The following is a 13,757-nucleotide window of genomic DNA, read 5'->3' on the forward strand; positions in this document are numbered from 1 at the left end:
TTTGTACAGAGTGTTGGTCAAATTGCGAGACGTAACGGGCAAAAGAAATTGTTGCAAAATAGAAAATATACGTAGAGCGAAGCTCTGCGTTAGTTAGAATTGATATATATCAAATGATTGAAAGGATGCAAGAACGCTAATTTCCTTCCTAGGAGGTAGATCGCACGTGGTTGCTAATCGGCAGCTGCGTGTGATTTTAGAACAAGATAGAAAGGAAACACGGACAGCACGAATCTGGAAGAATATGTGTAGGTCGTGACGCAAGGGAAAAAGATGTATCCGATAGATGCATCGCGGTAGAAAAAGATATATCCGAGAAAACTGGTGATGGAAAAAAGAGACTCCGCTTACAGGTTACAGTGTATTAAGGTAACCGCTTCTTGGCACATCTTTTTCATCTACCAGTTTCTTTAGATGGTTTTCAAAGAAATTATTTCTCATTTAAGTACAACCGTACATTAATACAACATCGAGTACGGACGCAACGATCGATACTTTGCGTCCGAATGATTATTTCGTAACGATGAAACATCACCGTAAATCGAGCTCGACCTCCAACGACATTTTCTCTAAACACAGTGATTGCAAATTGTCTCTCTGTTTCGAATCGTTGGAATGAATGCAACAACGATCTTAAGGGTGCCAGATGTCGATGTCAGTTTTCCTTTTGGTTTTTCTTTCTAGTTCGGTTCCAAGTCGAAAGTCACTAAGACCTCAGGACACTGTCGTCGTTCACATCAAGACATATCACTGTATACTTGTTTGTTCAGACTTTGTATTCTTGTACAAAAACTATACTACTACATACTCGAGATCCCTGCAGATTATAATAAACTAGATACTGTAATCTGAACTTTACAACACGAGTAATTCTTCGTGACAAATTGTCAAAATTGCTGAACTGAACGATAGTTGTTCGAAGTCGTTAACAACAAACCGATATTATAATGAAAATAAATTGGCAGGGCTGTATCGATGTTTTTCGCCTTATTACCGATGCATCGAGTGCGTAGTCCGCTATGAAAGAGCTTCCCGTTTCCGTTATCAAGATTACGGTGATCAATAATCGCATACTGATGTCAGGAGATTAACGCCTCATCGCCGTTCGAACGTTTTTTCACCTCCGAATGAAAAATGCTCGTCATAAACTGACTGTGCTTCCGTTCAACAACAAATAAGAGGCGTTGCAGTTCTTAATAGGGTAATAACGCGACTCGACAAAGACGTACAGACGATGCCACGGTGAATACGATAAATTGCGATAAGTTTTTGAGGAGCTGTTTAATCGCCGCGATCGTTGTAATGGACTAATAGAACGTCAAAGGGATTCCTGACCGGCATAGACTGTCTTTGAAGCATCTGTTACCGGTTATTGCGTGTAACACGCTGTAAAAGATACTGGCTAATTATACGGCGATGCGCCATGTTCATCGACCATTTCGTTTGCATACTTCGCGTGCCCTTTGGTATTGCGATAAATTTTCAGTAGCTGACTATGAGATTGTGTAAATGACTGGATCCCCAGGAACGTTATAGGCCCGGATATCGCGGCGAATGTAGGTTCGCGTTTATCGGAATCCAATTTTAATAAGACTGTATTATACGCGCTGTGTCCACAACGCGTACGATAGTTAATTAACTTCGAGTATTCGTGGCGCGTGGAAGAGTTTCCCTCTGTTGAATCGTGCTCATTGAATCTCGACTTAAAGTACAACCGAGAAACTAAACGCAAAGAAAGACGAAACCTTCAGCGAAACCGCTAATGTTCCGAGATTATAATATCTGGCTGAAATAAAAAAGATTATTTCTGGATGAAATAATAAAGAATTCTTATCGAAGTGGCAACTTATTCGATTGAAATGCGATTTTGCGCGGTGTAATTTATCTCACGCGTTAACAAGACTTTGTCTCTGTTAGGTTTATAAGTTTACCTTCGTCTAAACAACGAACGCGAGCGGTGTAAATAATAAGTAACGGTGTCAAATAAAATTTCGTTGGAGCAACAATCCACATCAAAGTTTAGCCAAATAACGCATGATTTGTAGCGATACTGTTGGCTGGAAGGTTACTTTACTCGAACATTTTTACATACAAACGGAGCAATGTATTTTTAATCGTTGAAATCGGTGAGTCGTGAAGACGTTATTGACGAAAGAACGAGATAATAATGTTTCATACGACTTCATAAAAAAGTATTATTAACTCTCATGGTTTGGTCGATACTGGTTTACGCTTTCTTGTCTAAATGCGGCGCCAGCCAAACGCGGAGCCATTAAAGACAACGATGATACAAGACAGCCCAAGTTTCACCGCAGTAAAAATATTTAGGTTTTAATTCGCCTGCATCCTTCTGTTCGACCGATTCACCCAGATGTTGTAAACAGCCCGTCTTTTTTGTAATTTTCATAAAGCTACCATCGCTAAGGGTCGATACGTTTCACCGATCAACGTTCGTAACACATTTATGCGCAAGAGTGTAAACAATTTCCTCAAACTTCGCTAATTGAAACACGATCGATGCAATACGTAAACTTTAAACTCATTATCGTCCAGTTGCTATACTATTGTCCGCGGTATCACGAGAGCAGTTTGTAAACATTTGCATCGATCGGTAGGTTCTAAAAAGCAATTTAACGCGCGTATATAAAATAAATAGGTTAACGGAGAATTGTTCATATCGGACGAATAAACGGTTAGAACTTCACCGAACGAATTCCAACGATCGAATACGCAATTTGAACATTTTCGTCGGAACCTTTGTGGTTCATGACTCGGTTGCACGTGCAATGCCTCGTGTCTACGCTATCAACATTTTCACCGACAAACCTGGTGGACAAAGATGGCTTACATACTTTCTATTTCCCATCGACTTTCGATACGCGAGCTGTCGACAACGGTGATCGTATGGCGAGTCCGGATGTTCCTTACAAGGAAATATCCGGCGAAAAGTCCGAGGCCGATTTTCATGAAACTTTGTAGGTTTCTGGAGCAGCCATCGATAAGGGACAGGAATCTTTTTTTAGTTTTCGAAAATCGATTTCAAGAAATGGAATTACCATTCAACGTTTCGCTTCTCCGAGGTTGTCTCAAAATTTATCGTAGAACGAAGTTTTTTTAGAAAAATACTTTGCGTTCCCGCCAGAAAACAACACAGTACGCGCATTGATAAGAAGATTAAACAAGGAATCAATTGAATTCATTTTCAAAGTTATCGGTCGATTTACGCCCAATGTAGAAAATTATCTAAACAGTTTTGTAATCAATTTTATTTTACAATCGTATCGTAACAATCGTACGAAGAGATTAAATATGAACATTTCACAAGATGGGCAAATATAACCTAAACCATAAAAAATGTGAAACATATCTTCGTGTCTATGTAAACATCCGAAAGAGATAACGCGACCATCGAAAGAATTATTATGAATTATCTATACATATTCCAATTGCCAGTGTCAAGTAAAATTAATTACGGTTGAGGGTAAATTTAAAATAAAAAATAGCTATCGTTTCTCTCTCGTAAGAACGTTGATAACTTCGAAAACGAGGATCCTGTCACCGGTTTTTAATCGATCAAATACATTATGTCCCACCAGAGATCGTTAATCGTCTGTTTGTAAAACTTTGTTGCATCTCCGGTAATTTTCAAGATCGTATCTGAGGAGTGAAACTTAGCAAAGTAATTTTCCTTCTTGATCTTGATTTGCCGCAATTTCGCAAAAATATCGTCTCATCTTTTTGGCTGCTCCATAATGTTGCAAAGTTTCGTAAAAATCGTCGTCTAACGCTTCGCGGATGTTCCTTGTTAGTGTGCTCGTTCCTCATTTCCCTTTCCCGTAGTAGGAACGCCCTGAATCGGTGCACGGAATTGGTAATAAATCCCCGGTTGACCGTTCAATCTCGAGAACGTCTTGACCTTGGCTCTTTTTCAGGTCCTAGACAGCATTTAATCTGGAAGCAACGCACCGCTCGCCTACTCTATTATTAGAGGGAAAGAAAAGTATCGCTTTATTTTGCTACCGGTTTCATTCGACGCAATTTCGCAGCCTCCGACGCAGCAGCACACGTTCGCGCGTTAAATGCAAATAAGATACCTTCAGCTGGATCTGCTACGTCTGGACGGGATATTGCGGGGATATTAGCTCTTTGTGGATTCCTTCACTTCGAATTATTACGGATTTTAATTACACGCGGTATTAAAAGACGCACGGGACGTATAATATTCGTTGAACTATTTTAAATTAATTACTCAGAGACGATCGTCTTTTTCTCGGTTTAACGCCAGTGATTTGTTTGCTCGACTCTGGGGATAGTATTATAAAATTGATGAGAATTCTATTCGACAGGGGAGCGCAAAATGTGTGCATTTGAGGAAGGAAGATTTATTCGTACCATGTGACATTTTTTAATTTGATCGAAATTCTGTTTATTTGGGGAAAAAATTGATGCCAGAAAGACAGGAAAAATGGTAAAAATATTCTTTTCAACTTTTTATATAATGTTTTAGGTTTGAGAAATTTGCAAAGAATCGACGAATATAAACCGCTGAGTGGCACGTGTATTTACGGTATAAGTTTATTATTGTAAAACTGAGTCAATGCAAAAATATATATCATGACGCATCTTAGAGTAAAACCGTTTACTCTAAGTTTACTCTAAGAAACCGAAAAATAAATTTAGAGCGTATGAAACCTACAGAATTATTAATACGTTACGACGCATCCAAATAAATACGATTATCTTACTAAATTTTTACTTTAATATCTACGTAAAATACTTTTACCCTACAATGTGTCACGATCCATTTTCGACAAGATAATTGTGATATATTTCTTTAAACGTGCACACAAAGAAATAAATTACATTTACGAGCTTTCAAACACTTTAAACGGAGTTTACATCGTATCTTCTTAAGAAATTAATTAGGAAAATATTCAATTTGGAAATAAAGAGAAGCGTACGGTCCAATTGCGTTTAAGCGGTGTTAAAAGCTCAAAGTTCGAGGTCGGTGACCCGGTTCGTTATCCCTGCTAGAAAAATAGCTTCCTAACGAAGTTATCGGCTCCCCTCCTGCTTTATTATCGAAGATTAAATTCCAAACGAACCGATAAATATTTACATAAGCTTCGGTCGGAGGGGGCGATCGTCTTCGCGGGAAGACCGCGTGTTTCGAACAACGCGCTCGATGCTTGCGTAACGCTGGACGACGATGCATTGTGCGTTATCATTCGACCGATCCCGAAGGAGCTCTTTAATTCCAGCACGAAAACAGAAACAGTCTAACGGCCTCGACCCGAGCAAAAGTTCGTCGAGGTTTCAAGCCTGAGGCTGGTCTATGTTCACTGTGGAACCTCGACTCAGGACTCGAGAAAGGTCGAAGCTTGCCGGAGGTAGTCGAGTGGCGTCGAGCGCGAGCGTCGAGAGCCGAGCGCAGAGTCCGCGGAACGAGCACGCAGCAATCGAAGAACATCGTCAGTCCCTCACGGTGAGCCGGTTCAGTCGGTTTTCTTCGCTCGTCTCCGACCGTTGTTTGCGACGATCGTCCCCGTAGGTGGCTGCGTAAACTCCTCTCGTGTCGAACAAACCCAAAGTGTTCTTCGTTTCTAATCCGCTCGTGTTGACCACGCAACGCCGACGAACAATTAGTGCGTACGAATTAGTTGGTGGACAAGCTTTCTCGGCGACGGGGCTGTTCAGTTTGTGGATTTCTACCCTCTGCCTCCCTGTGGATTACTCGACGTCCCGCAAGGGGAACTTCTCTCTAAGGTAGGACGATTTGAGATTAGATCCTTGCGCACCTTGCGTCGAAATATTGCTCCGATTCCACGTGTTCCGGAAATTTAACCGTCCAAACGCCGGTAGCCGTTTTCCTTCCTCTCGACGTTCGAACGTCGAAAGATACGTTCGAAGTAGAATTATCGCGAGAGATCGATCAACGTGTCGATTAAACGTTGCGTTTCGCGAGCGAAGCAGAATCACCGTCGGACCTTGAATTAAACGCGTTTCGAAGCGTTTCTCGGCTGCCCGTCGCTTGGAAACGTGCACGCGCGATCGAGGTTAGCAAGATCGTTTTCTGAAACGGCGTAATTACAAAACGAACGATCTCGACGCGGCTAACAGAATCTAACCTCGGAACGGTTGAAACGAAACGTCTCGATACGGGCATCTAATTGATCGCGGATTACGGCAAAATTGTTTCGGAATTGCGTGCCAGTTTCCGCGGTATGCAGGTAATTCGACCCGCTTCTCTAGCCACGTTGCATCTGTTCACGATTCGGAACGAGTTCGGACATCGATTCGGAATTCGAGCGTTAACCATCGGAAGTTTTACACAGTCCGCGGAACAGTGAATTCTAGCGTTTCCGTACCGATTGTCTTCGAACGTGGTGAATACTATTGACTTTCGAAGTATCATAGAGAAAGCACTTTATTTGTCATGCGGTAAAACGGACCAGACTCGGTGATGCAAATGGGACGGTGATTTAGAGACGCTCGGAGGAGATTAACGCTTCTAAAAGATGCCGGAAATAGATGGTATATTTATCGATCAGCCATGTTCAGCGTATACAGACGAAGTAGGTACGCACTGACGGGCGATTACAAGTCTGTGATCTATAATGGATGGTCGTTCGAGTCGCAAAGCGAGACGTTTCAGCGTCCTGGCGCGTAAATAGTGTACTCCGTTGAGCCGTCGCCCTTTGTGAGATCGAGCGAAATGATTCGAAGTTTTATGTTGAACTAAGTGTTGACACTCAAACGACGACTTCCTTCAGTTACGAAATTACGCGAAACGTTATTTTGCCGGCCGAGCTAAATCCCGTTCAACGCGCGCGACTCGCTTATTTCTTGGACACTTTTCAACGAGCGATGTGGTTATATTTTGCTACATTTTCGCCCGTAATTTACGGAGACGGATACGTAGTTTGTTCACGCTTCGAAGTCGTTGAAATTCGTTTCGTTATTTTGAGAAAGAAAACGAGCGAACTCTAGGAGTTATACGCGATACTTTATTGGCGTCGGTTGAATCCATTTTCTCTCGTCTCGCCTTGTATTTTACCCCGCACAATTGCGTTTTCGCGATAAATCGTTCGGCTTATTATTTTCCACCCGGTTCTTGGCATTTGTACAGTCACGCGGTAGCAAATCGCGTAGAACCGTTTCGATGTTTACTTTTATCGTAATTTCTACCGGTCGCTGGAAGAATCTCTGTTGATGTTGATGTCGATGGCTCGTAGCGACCCACCGTCGCCGTTATACAGCGACAAAAAGAATTCGGAGTACGGTCCGTTTAAAATAGTATTCGTGACATCTGGATCAGAGACGGGTAAAATTTTATTCCATCGAAAGGTGACGAATAATATAAATTTTGCTCGGTCGGTGAAATTTTGATTGGTTCGGTGTTAGATATTTCATTCCGTAATTAAAATTCTAATTTTTATATATCGACTAACGAGTAACGAATTATTCGTCTATTTATTCGTTATTCGAAAACTTTGCTCATCTCTGATCTAAATGCACAAGGACCTTATAAGCATCCATCTTCTTACAGCGACAGTTTTCTATTAATTTCGTGCGTCGTTACTACCGTTTCGTTGAAAAATCAAAAAAATTTAGTTACGGTTGTCCAAAATCAAGTTACACGCCCAAGTATGCGAATAAAACAAAGCAATCTTGCAACGTGAAAGTATGCGACGATAACGTCGAAAAAACTTTAGTTTACCTTCGATGAAAATTGATCGACAAAGGAATGCGTACCGATATATCTCTCGCGTAGCAAGCGTACATTCTTTGTTGTTTACCGGATTAAGAATGATGAACTTCAGACGCGTCGATACGTTATCGAAGTGTACTCCAAAAGTACAGTTCAATGCCTTCTCGACATTTAAACACCATTTGTTGACGAGTAGACAACAGTTACTCGTTTGGCCGAGTGTCGCGTATCCACTTGTTGGGCGCAAGTGTCGCGCGGTAAACAGTATTTAAATTCTCGCACAAATGTGGACGTCCCGCGAGAGACGCGCGTCTAAAACTAGTAACTGCCGCAACATTCTGACTCCGCGAATGATTCAGAAGATGTTTCGTAGGGCACCCCAAGTAGTCACCCTCTGACTAATCCGCAAACAAAACGCGAGAAATATCTCCCTGGTTGCTTCCAATCACGGTTTTTGTCATCCGGTCTTGTAATCTGGGAAACGTGTCGGTCATAGGGCCCCGATAAAAGAGAAACGATCGTCGAGTCGGATTTGTTAAGCTTTTTATCGACGTACAGTTTCGTAATCTCCTATTTATTGTCACAATTTGTTCCCAGTGATTTTCGATACAGGAAGATTTACAACACGGTCGATCCGTTTAAGCAGGCTCGGAAAATAATTTTTCACGACTGTTCTATAAGGTTTGGAATTTTTTACGAGCGAAAATATTGAAACGCGACAAGTCGGTGGAAAAATTATACGAACGAAGCTGCTCGAAGTCGCGGTACCGTTTACGCGACGAATTTTAAAAGCAGCGATTCAATGACAATCTTGCAATCGGGTTGCGGTTCTCCAAGGAAGCTGTTACCTGCCGTTAAACTTCAATTTAGCGGAATGCTTTCATAATTTCGCGTTTTATAAGAGAATCGCGAATATTCTTCGAGCGGATGTACCATTTGATGGGACGGTAAATATTCTTAGGCGAATATTAGATAAATCTGGCACGAACCGGGGGATTCCTAACTGTAGAAGATTCGAGCACCAGGCAGGCTCGATATCGCAAGGTTAGATCTGATTAGCGAATAGTACCTGCTAATCGTTTCTTACTTCCTTCGAAAACGAGTAGGATGATTTCCTTCTGGAGATTAATTAATGAATGTCATCGGGGTACTGTATAATTCTAGAAATGTAAAATACGTCGACGTGTAATTGATCGGTTCGTAGATCGATTCTCGGGCGCGATAATTATATAATTAAAAGATTTATTCTATTTGCACGTGCTACGGTAATTAATATTCTCCTCGCATTTTTCTTTTTCTACGCGTATCCGAGCGCGCGGCAATTCAATGCATAAAAACGGTTCTACTTAGCAATAACTTCGCGAGATGCTTCCAATCAGTCATCGTCTATACGCGTAAAACTGTGGCAGAATGTTCTTATCGGTTAACTGCTTTCGCGATATTTGAACACGGAATTCCATACTCGAACTAGATTAACTGTTACGAAACATGCGCTCGTATAAAGTTTGTGGTATTTTATAAAAAAAAAAAAAAAACGAAAAGTCTATTTCTTCTGCTGGTATTTTACTACAAAATGTTGATCTCGATACATTTATCGTATTAGTATTTCGATACTATTGCGAAATATTAATATCGAATAGTTCTATATCGAACTATTAAAGAAACTGTTTACAAGTTGTATACGAACGTTTTTTTTTTAAAGTTTAAATAAGTTTCAATCTTCTACCACTCTACGGAGCAACGAATATTCAGCTAACTAATCGTAAAATTAACCGACCACGTTTCAGTGAAGTTAAACATCGATTTTGAAAGTTTAGAAAAAACTGGAAGTATTTCTAACCACGGAATGCACGATAATAAACTACCGCATAAGTGCAATAACAAAGAATGCTAAATTTCAGGGTATTTCTTGTGCGAATAGCAATATCATTGAGAAAGCGCGGAAGGAAATAAAAACAATAGGTATTTTACACTCGTGTTGTGCATTCTAGGAATAAGGAACACTTGCCTCGTTGCCAAGTGAACAATGTATTCAGTTTTTATCGAGTAGATTATGTTTCGTAATTACGGTGTCTTACGTTACGATCTTTTTAACACCATAGAAACAACTGCTACAATCGTTAGTTAATAACACTTAATGGAACAAAGGATACGAAGTAAATGAGAATCCAGGATTGAACTCTCCATATACGCTAATTAAGTGTAACACAATGGCTTGTTTCGTATTTGTGAGCTGGTGGTTCTTATCCGACTTAAAACTGTGGATTCTCGAATAATGATGGTCAATGTCGGGTGTCCTCTTGTAGCGATAGCAAATCGGGAAGATTAAGAATTATACGATGTATCGAACAACGTATTATTAAAATACATTGTACTTTGGTAATTACAGTTTCTATTTGTATTATTCGTGTTATATGAACGCGTACAAGAACATTTATAACTTTAGCGACCAATAGCCATCCGAGTATCCCTGCTGCGATACGACCTCGCTACTTCAATCAAGATGATAATAATTGGCAATGGGCAACCAGTTTAAACTTTAATTACGCAAAATATAAACCTTTTCCATGTGTCTGCGTTAATTATGCGTAATAGTCGTTTACACCTTTATTTCGCCACATTTAACATAAATTCCCGAATAATTTTCATAAAATCTCTTTCAAAACAGTTTTTTAGATGGAAACAAAGAGTATTTTATTTTCTTTCGGCGTTGTCTATTTACAAAGTACACTGTTCGATACTTCAATTGATCGGCACGAAAGTACTAGTTAAGAATTCAATTCAATACAATCCTAACACCACGAGTAAATAAATACTTCGTTTTATAGGGTTCCCGATTAACCAAAAATGGGAAACGTTTATATCTAGATACAAATTTCGAACAAAGGACAAACAATTCGTTATTCGTTACTCGTTGAATAGAAATTCGAATTTGAAGCGTGGAATGAAATATTTTACAACGAACGAATAAAAATTCAACCGTCCGATCTAATAAATCGCTATACGTTGTTTTCACTTATCTTTGATTATTCGAATAAAGTTTTCTCGGATTCTTTTTACGGCTATAAAATATAACGGCGACTCGACGATCGTGGGGATTACGATGTGCCATCGATATAAACTTCAACTCGAATTTCTGCAAATGTCGGTGGAAATTGCGTTACAAATAAACACAGAAACGATTCTGCGTTCTTGCTTCCGTGTACGTCTACCCGATATAGCGTAGATTTTCCCTCGTGCGCATTTAAAGCGTGGTAAATACGAATAATAAACGAATTTTACAATATGTCGCAAGTATGCGCCGTTGGGCCGTAGATCGTGTTCGTTTGTTCGCACGTTGAATACATAAAAAAACAGTTGACGTCACGTGTGCGCGACACCAGGCTCTCAATAGCCAATTTGGGCGTTGCGAACATGTGACGCATACAGCGAATGCGATAATGAACCGATTTAAATTCCAAACGGAATTCACCTTATTCGTCATCTTTCGATCGAATCAAATTTCCACCGTCTCCGATCCAGATGTCGCGAATACTATTTTAAACGAACCGTTCCCTGGATTCTTTTTGTCGCTGTATAACGGCGATGGTGAGCCATAGCGGGCCATCGGCATCAATGTCAACACGAATTCCTCCAGAGTACGGTAGAAATTACGTTAAAAGGAAACATTGAAACGATTCTCCGTAATTGGGTTCACTCGTGGCTCTTCAACCCTTTGAGTGCTGTGAACGCATGTATGCGTTTAGAGAAAGCTATCGGTGCGGGCTATCGACGAATATGAGCGTTTAGAGAAAACTACCGGTGTGGACTATGAACGCATAAATGCGTTTAGAGAAAATTATCGGTTTAGATTATGGACGAATAAATGCGTTTAAAGAAAATGATCGGTGTGGACTATGGAAGCAAATGCATTTAAAGAAAATTATCGGTGCGGACTATGGACGCATAAATGCGTTCAGCGGAAGCTATTGGTGCGAACTGTGAACGCGTGTAGGTACATACGTACGAAAATAACTTTCTCGTATTATTTAATTCGTGTTAAAAAGAATCACAATTATAACTTAGTTCTCCTTGTGCGTTCAATCGTTGAAATTCACGCTAGCAGAAAAATATTCCGTCTCCAGCGATCGAAACTAAATTTCACTCGCCGATCGTGCAAATTGCTTCGACCGGTTACGGAGGAACGAATGGTGCGAATCGCGCGCAAAATAATAATCCGAATGATTTATCGCGAAAACGCAACTGGAGGTGAAAAATAAAGGGCGACGGTAGAAAATGGATCGAATCGAGGCCGTTAAACCATCGCGTGTACTCGTGGACTGTGCACGTTCGTTTCTGCGATCGGTCACGATACGTTAACGTATGCAAACTCGCGTTAACGACGTAAACGGAACGGAGTTGAAATTTCGCGTTCGCGACAGAATTTGAACGTTCCACCGTACGAGACACCCTTGTTTCTCCCTTTTTTAAGCGAAACTGTCGTCCCGGTGGATGGAAAAGGGTATAGGGTGGGGTAGGGTTGAAACACACGGGGGTTTACGAAACACAAGGTAGATCGGTGTACCGTTGTCGTTCGACGACGCGTGTTTGTTTGGCGCTCGTATAAACCGGTCGTCGCGGCGGCGTGGCGCGTCCACGAGGGTGTAGGTGATGCCTGCGTGCCTGCGTTCCTACCTGCGTGCGTGCGTGCGTGCGTGCGTGCGTGCGTGCACGCTAGCCGTGAACGCATGTGGCTGCGTGTAGCGTGCGTACTCGGAGCGTGGCAGCGGTGAAGAGCCTTGCCGGGGGGAGCTGAAGCGAGGGAGACGCGCAGGAGCGACGTTTCAAGTGCCGTTACAACGTCCGGAGAGAGCCCTCGATAAACCTGAAGCGTGCATCTTCGCCGCGGAGAGCATTAGGGCGAACCGAGGATGGATGGAAAACAGGATTCTTTGTGACACCGGGACGCAGCAGCCTCGGGAGTTGATTCGTCGCGAGGAGTAGCCTCGGTTCGTTCTTTGTTCGACGTGTTAAGTACCTCGAGATTATTCCACGGATTCCGAGACACGTGATTAATCGGTCCTGTTTCGGGACTCTCGCCTCGGAGCGAGTTAGAAGAGGTTTGACGATGTTCCAGACGGTTGGGATGCTTGGGATGACCGTGACGTCCGTGACGTTCGTGACGTCTCGGGCTCTTAAGCGTTTCTCGTGGGACGGGTAATATGGTTTTATTCGTTGGTACGCGTGTAATCGTTGAAGTGGTACGAGAAACACTTCGAGGTAATAAAACTATGGACGATTTGATTTCGAAGTTACACGGTGGAGCAGATTGGAGTAATTTCGGCCATTTTTCAGGAATGAAATTTCATCTTCAATTTTTGTAACCCCTGTAGGAAAACTCTGGTCTTACGATTGTCACGTACGTCGATTAAAAGGAAGTATTAAAAGTGAACAATGTTCGCTTGGACGATTTGATTCCGAAGTTACATGGTGTAGCAGATTGGAGTAATTTCGGCCATTTTTCAGGAATGAAATTTCATCTTCAATTTTTGTAACCCTTGTAGGAAAACTCTGGTCTTACAATTGTCACGTACGTGGATTAGAAAGAAGTATTAAAAGTGACCAATGTTGAATTCGAATATAATACGATATAATACGGAAATTACTCCAAAAAAATTGTGATAAACGAAAGAAGGGGTAATTTTAGCCAGCTGTTGTGGTATTTCCGGCCATTTCATATATACTCTTAGTAACCTACCGGTATTACGTTGTCAGGGACAATTTTCTTTAAACAATGTTAATTGCAGAATTCTTTCCCAATTTTATGGCAAATGATAACTCACGTTAGTAGATTGGATTACTACGTAAGAGTAGATCCGACGAGAGCCTACAAAGGGTCGAAACTTTGTACTTTTCGTTTACGATTCGCTAATTTAAATAAATCCATTAAATTTGATTCACACACCGTAATGGTTCGATTACTCTAACTATAATTTTACAAGGATAAATTTTAAAGTTACGTACGTAAACGATTCTAAAAATTGACGATTTCTTCAACCTGTGTAAT

At 41.2% G+C, this 13,757-nt stretch overlaps 1 protein-coding gene across 7 annotated transcripts in view; it reads left to right on the forward strand.

The window, feature by feature from the left end:
• The first annotated feature begins 5,452 nt into the window (after window positions 1–5,452).
• Smash (smallish) overlaps window positions 5,453–13,757 on the forward strand; it is a 243,138-nt gene continuing 234,833 nt past the window's right edge. For 5 of the 7 annotated variants that reach the window (XR_012993583.1, XM_076322704.1, XM_076322698.1 and 2 more), the window contains exon 1: window positions 5,453–5,766. The gene's annotated coding sequence lies outside the window, so the exon portion shown is untranslated. The remainder of the gene's footprint in view (window positions 5,767–13,757) is intronic. The other 2 variants (XM_076322701.1, XM_076322703.1) reach the window with 2 other exon arrangements.

This window comes from Ptiloglossa arizonensis, chromosome 10 (genome assembly GCF_051014685.1).
Source record: "Ptiloglossa arizonensis isolate GNS036 chromosome 10, iyPtiAriz1_principal, whole genome shotgun sequence".
Classification (NCBI taxonomy): Eukaryota; Metazoa; Arthropoda; class Insecta; order Hymenoptera; family Colletidae; genus Ptiloglossa; species Ptiloglossa arizonensis.